The following is a 6,883-nucleotide window of genomic DNA, read 5'->3' as shown; positions in this document are numbered from 1 at the left end:
CAAACATGTTTCAGCGGCCAAAGACTTTGACTTGAAGGGTAAAAGAAGGCACCTTCAACTCTTCTCTCTCAACCAACAGCTGTCTGCAAAAGAGAAAAAAATGATAAAAGCCGCCTGCAATCTAATAATTACACTTTAAACATAGGATGTAGACTTATTTATGAAATAGAATGAACAAGAAATGTATGCTTATATTCCAGTGGTTTGCAGTGGAATATAAGGGAGTGGATGAGAAGGGGAGGTGAAATACGAATGTTTTTGTCCTGTATGGCATATTATGTTAAATGATGCAGATTGGGACTAGCAGAGTCAATTTCGGATGTTGGAGTGCAAAACGAAACCCTTTCATGCAAAGGATTCTCTCTCTTGCATTGATTTGTCTTTTGTAGGGATTTACACTTTTTCCACGAGAGCGCCGGCTTTTGTAGCCGTGGCTCGGTAAAACAAAGCACGCAGAGGTCGGTTTTCCTCTTGATTTCAGCGCCAATGTGTAGGCAAGGTTTAATAGATGGAAGGTGTGTGTGTGGAGGATATGGTGCTTGCCTGTCGGACTACACGATCAATGGTGTTGTTGCTGCCAGATATCTCTTCCAAGGCACCAGCGAGTTAGAGCAGCGTGATAGTGTTGGATGTTCGTAAACAGAGAGGGAGGAGGAGACATTGATAGTTAAATTGTCCCAGAAGAAAGCGCGAGGAAGAGAGTGTGAGAGAGAGAGAAAGAAGGGGTGGGGGGGAGGGATCTTGAGACTTGCTGGAATTGCTGGCATGCATGTCTGAATCGTCTTAATAGTAGCAATAGTGTGAAAAGACGGTGAAAGACCACCCTGCACATCCAAATCCATGTCCAATGCAAATCTACAGCCTATCTCAGCCAAGGGCTCAACTTTTCCTGGCGTCCATCTTTACCATCTAGTATCTTCCCAGTCCACCCACTCCTTTTTATAGCTCCGTCAATATCTGCATTCAATTCACACACACTGCACCATAACCCTCCTGCTTCCTTTTTCTTGCAGACCTTGGCTCTCTCTTCACACTCATCAGCCTTCACACTGTGAATATAAAACACGCCATAACTGTACATAGCACTGGAATGTCCTAACAAGCGCTTTATAATAAGGCGTGGATTAGACCTAGATCTACCCTTTGTTGTTTTCCATGCTTTTTGTGCATAGATCTGAAATATTTCCTGTACTCCCCAGCCTCGACAAGAGGAATAGAGAAAATGACTCAGGTAGTTGAAACTTCAGGCTTGTCTTAGTTTCCTGCATGCCATTATGGTAAAGCCATACAAGATAGCTGTACATAAAACAGAGGACTCTTTAAAGTATATTTTTCTACATAGCTTTCAAATATCTACATACAAATACAAAGGATGATTGAATATGAATGTGTCTCACTGTCACATGTCTCTTACACAGTCACAGCAGTCTGCTGATTGAGCAAGATGCAGTATTCAGAACCATGACTGAACTACACTCATGGATAACAAGGTCACACAGTCAGCACAGGTTGTCCAGCCTTAAACAGTTCCCCACAGGATTGTTTATGACCAGCGAAATGAACGTGTGACGGTGATGTGAAGCTTGCAATGCCAAGGGTTTCATATGTTGCCATACCGCTGTTAGCGTCACACAAAGAAAATGCCAAACCCCGGGGACATGTGAGCAGGAATACAGGCATACTGTAGCAAATGATATACTTTCAATTCAATAGCGTTCCCTTGCTGTAATATGTCACCAAAGGGGGGAGTATGTGCTGGCACTTCTCTAAAATTATTATTTCCCAATGATGTTGTATGTGAACTTTCATTTTCCCTGTGGGGCCGCACATTGGCTTCAGTATTGCTTACCGACTTAACGCCCCTTTTCCCGTTTGGGATCTAGCTACTTACAGTGGTAGAAAGAAATTGTATCCTTCAACAACGAATCCTTAACTCTCCTTTGACAAGAAGTGTGTGTGTGTATGCATGCATGTTCGTGTGTCCAAAGTGAAACAGTATGACGTGTAAAGGACTGAAAATGAGAGTCAAAGGACTGTGATATGTTATCTCAAATGCCTCCCCTAATATAAGCCCCCAAGAAGGTATTTGATACAATATAATATCCATTACAATGTATTTTCCTTAAGCCTGAAACACATCAAGCTTTTAAGACATTGAATATAATATTTAGAGTAATGTTTGCTCACTTAAAATGCATGCATGGCTTGAAATCAATTGCCTTACTTTTGTCCTTGCATATTACAAAAAAAAGATTCCTTATTGAAAAGAATATAGTGTGTAGAGCTTGCGTGTTGTACTATACAATCCTTTTGCATTTTGCAAAATTAATCTCCATTGATTGCAATGGTTTTAACTGCCCTGCTGTCCTCTGTATCTTCTGTAAGAGGAGACAGGTGGTCTTAGAAATTACTGTATGTTTGTATTTGTTATCAACATAAATGCTTCTTAAATGTTAAATCATTAATTTTTCTCTTTTCGTGTAATTAGTTCCTCTCATGTTGTCATCAACTAAACTAGATCAAAATGATGCAAAATTTTCAAGCCCACACTATTTGTACATAAACTGGGTCAACATAGCAGACTTGGATCACAGGATACATAATACTGGATCCGTAAAATACAGTACAGACGTCTGTGTTAATTTAACTCTGAAAGACTGTCAAAATCAATGTGCTGGTATGAGCCCAATCAACACATACTGCATTAACACTGGAAGATTTGCTGTGTAAAATGGCACCATTAAAATGTGAGAGGATACGTTTAACGGCAGTCACGAGCCCCATAATGACACAGTTTGTTTCATCTGCACAGTCTTGGCAATGTTGAGTCTCACAAGGTCTTGTAATAATCTTTACAGTTTGTCTTAATAAGATGGCGGTTATTTAACGCTCACTGGTCATGTAGCATAATGAGTATTGTGCCATTTAGTTGGCAAAGATATAGTACATAATTATTTCTTGGTGAGCATAGGATAGCATGAAGGAGAGTGCATTTTGTGACTGTTAAAGCTGCTTGTTTTAGGTGCACAGTTTTATTTACATTGATTTGGTTTGAGAACATTTGAAATGGCTGTGTGAGACCTACCACTGGTCAGGTGCACAGCTGAGTGGCTCGCTAACAGGATGATGTATTGCTGCCTTGCTTGGCTGCTTCTGATCCTTAACAAGGCTAAAACTGTTGGCTTTGATCTGGAACTTGATTCCCATATCCACAGGACATGGACTCTGGTGGTTAGCCAGTCTGTTTTTATGAAGACTAAGGCTATGAAGCCCTGGATCATATAATTACACTACACACTGTACTGGATTTAAAAGCTGCTTCAGGTGTCTGTGATCCACAGTTATGTTGACCTTTTGCTCTATCGACATCAACATAATTCTACACCTTGGTGTATGTCTCATGTTGCTTGCATCGTGGCGTAACATTGAGTTAATGTATGCAAGTTAATTCTGTTTGCAAGTTGCACATTTATACCAATGATTGTACTTTTATATTTATGTAATTAAAAGTAAAACCTATATAAAACAAAAAGGAGATACATTAAACAGTGGTATTTACTCTGAGGTTCCCTTTGATTTTCTTAATTGATTGTTATTCTCTTTTAATGTGATTGTGATTATAATTGAAATCTGTTTACGGACGATCTGTTGGAGTAGACCCATGACAAAAAGGGAGAATGAAAACGCTAAATGGCTCCAATTAGACTACTTGAAAATGCAAACAACGCTGCAAAAAGGGAAAGCACTAACCACTAAAAGGTTCGTTTCAGTTCAGTATTTTCATCTAGTTTCTGACTGACCTGCTGCTGCTCTGCTGAACTGCAGACCGTCCTGTCAGCACTATGCACCAGTTTCTCATCATAGCAAATGTTATCTGTGATTTTTACAGACCTGCTGTGACTCAGCATCACATTTTCAAGTGAGAGAATAAAAGAGGTGATGCATTAATTTGGCTTTTCATTAAATGCGCTATATTTGATCATTTTCATAGGCCCTCCGTTGATATTTAGCTAACACTGGTTCTGGGAATGTTGCTCTGATGACTAAACCTTTGCTGAGCTCAGTATTTCTTTCAGACATTATAATTATAACTAGAACAAATACAGCATGCTTGAAGGACCTTGAAACAGTGAGGCTGCCTTGTAATGGCTTGATCAGGATGTTAAGGGGGACTTGTAATTGCATTCATTATTGAAATAACTCTGATCCCTGCAAATTCTGCTTGAAAACAGCATATATTATTGCACTGCACATGGGGTTAAGAGGAGTCTGTGTAGAGGAAATGTGATACTAAGCCTGTGCTCATTAGTTGATCTATTTTCTGTTTAGCAAAAGCCTGGATTCCACTATTTACAGGAAGAGCACACAACCCTACAGTATGTTGTTGAGTTGCAGTTGAAGCAATTAACGTTATATACCATCCTAGACTGTTTGCAATTTTCCCTTGCCTTATACTTTAACACTATGATCACCAGGGCTTTTATTTTTCTTTAACGTCTGTATGTTGCTTAGTTCATGCAAAAGCATTATGTAAAGGAACTATCACTGTTTCCCACCATCAAACTCGAATAAACCCATCTGTATTTACTACAACCCATCCGCCTCAGCTTTGCCACACAAAACAGATCCCTTATTTACTCAATTATGGAAAAAACATCAAATCCCTGAATCTTTGCTTTGTTTTCCCCCTCTGAGCAAATAAACAAAACTCACTGTCACACTAGTACAGTGTGAAAGTGCATGATTATTCCAAAGGGAGACAGTGCTGCAGCTAAACCCCCGGCACAAGGCTGGAGCATCTCCTCTGGGTCTCAGCTGGTGTCAGAGCCATGTGTCTGAATTCCTTCACTGCGGCAGAAACCTCTGATTCCCTGCCATTTGTCAAGGATTGCTCTCGCCGTTTCTCTGCCTCTCCTCCCCCGCTTCCCGACTCTCTCCAGTTTGTTTTCAGGTGATAACAGAATATTAACACTCCTATCACAGCTGTTGTTCACAACTAGTTTCTGTAAAAAGAGGAAGACAGCAACTGAACAAGTATTAAAAAAAGGGTTCCAGCCTACAACTTTTCTGAACGCACTGGTAAAAAATGTAATTTATCTTCATTTTCAGATGTCACAAGTCATTTGGATGGCAAGCTGTTCAATATCAGCTCGTCTTAAGAGCACGTCAATACAAATACATAGTCTGCTCAGTCTTGAGAGCGGGGAGCAGTGACAGTGTTTTAGAGGCATTAACACAGTGGTAGAAAGATTATAGGGTCTTAAACCATCAATGACGTAATCTAGGACCAATTGGTTGTAATAATTATGTTTATAGTGTATTTGAAACCATTAGGAAATGCCATAATTTGAACAAATGAATTTACAGAGATAGATATGATCATCCTTCAAGTTTTTCCTGTCTTTTATTCATACAGCTGTAAGTTAAAGGTTTACCATTTTGATTTGTGCTTGACTAAATCCAATTATTACAACACTTTCCCAGTAAATCCAGATTAATAGTCAGATGCCAGAAAATGAAAAATATCCGTAAGCCGTGAACTCCAAACTATGACTTTCCAACATTAGCTGTTTTGTGCATTCGTTTGCTCTCCATTGCCCCCCATGCTGAACAAATTACAACTGAGCAGAGGCATACTGATGCCCAGAAATATTGAATTTTGTCTCAAATTACTACAGTAATTTGTTTCTTTTCATTGATTACCTATGTAAAACAAAGGAAGGGTAAATGGAGGACTCTTGAAGCATATTGTCGGGACAGTGCAAAGGTCTGCTACTGTGAAGGACAAAATGGTCCTCAGTATAAATTTAGACATTTAAACACCCACTGTAATGGATTTAAATCATTTCAATTGCCTCAGCCTCATGCTCTATACTCTATATTCGTGTCTTAACCTGGGGCAATACATTTAGCGTGATACATTTATTCACATTAGGGATCACTTTCATCCCAGCAACCTCTTCTTAGGTATATGCCTTTCATGTGCTGTGAAAGGCAACGCTATTTCATCTATCTCTTTGGGATATACATGGGGAAGTCTCCTGAAATAAGCCTCTAGTACGCTAATGATATCTGAAGAGGTCATGAGCGTATCTGAATTAAAGGTAGAGTGTGTGAATCAAAAGTCATTGTGGAAACGGGACATTTACATGTCGAGGGCTTGAGCAGCCTGAGTGATGATGCAATTACCCTACAACATCTGGTCTTTCAATTACTACAGAGGAAGAGACAGAGGGAGAGAGGGGCTAATAGATAAGGGAAACTCACAAATACAGCTAATGAAGTTTGAAATGATGCCTTTATCAGATCAGTCGGAGAATATAGGGGTGTTTATTAGCTAAAACCTAAATACAAGCAACCATCAGCCTATTCATAGCAGATAAAGTTAGACTACTACTGACCAAGCTGGAGGTGAGAGGAAAACCTTTCAGCACTAAGCACCTCAGGGACTTTATTCCTTGCGATAAACCAAATTCGAATTGGTCTTGCAATAGGCTACTTTTAGTGAATAAAGTGGGTCCATATTCTACAGGGATTCCTCATGCCTTTTGGGGACTGAAAGAGAGATTTCATTGCCATTATCTGCTCACCAGGTATCTGCCAGTTTGGCTACTCCAGCGTATCAATCGTCAAAGAATAAAACACTGTTGTGCACTGAAAACATAAACCATCTTAAATGGTCAAATTGGAATCAGGCCAAGAGAATAAATATCAGACTCAGACTCAAATTGATTTGGATAATGGAAGCAAGAACTTGGAAAGCTTGAATTTTGTGTGGCTCACTACATCGTTAAGCCAACATAATTCAAAAGATCTAATATTTAGCTTTCTATACAGGTAAGTCAGACCTGACTTTTGAACTGGCATTCCATCTGGCATTTCT

Source organism: Centroberyx gerrardi, chromosome 15 (assembly GCF_048128805.1).
Source record: "Centroberyx gerrardi isolate f3 chromosome 15, fCenGer3.hap1.cur.20231027, whole genome shotgun sequence".
In the NCBI taxonomy this organism is placed as follows: Eukaryota; Metazoa; Chordata; class Actinopteri; order Beryciformes; family Berycidae; genus Centroberyx; species Centroberyx gerrardi.
Note: the sequence above shows the minus strand (reverse complement) of the source record.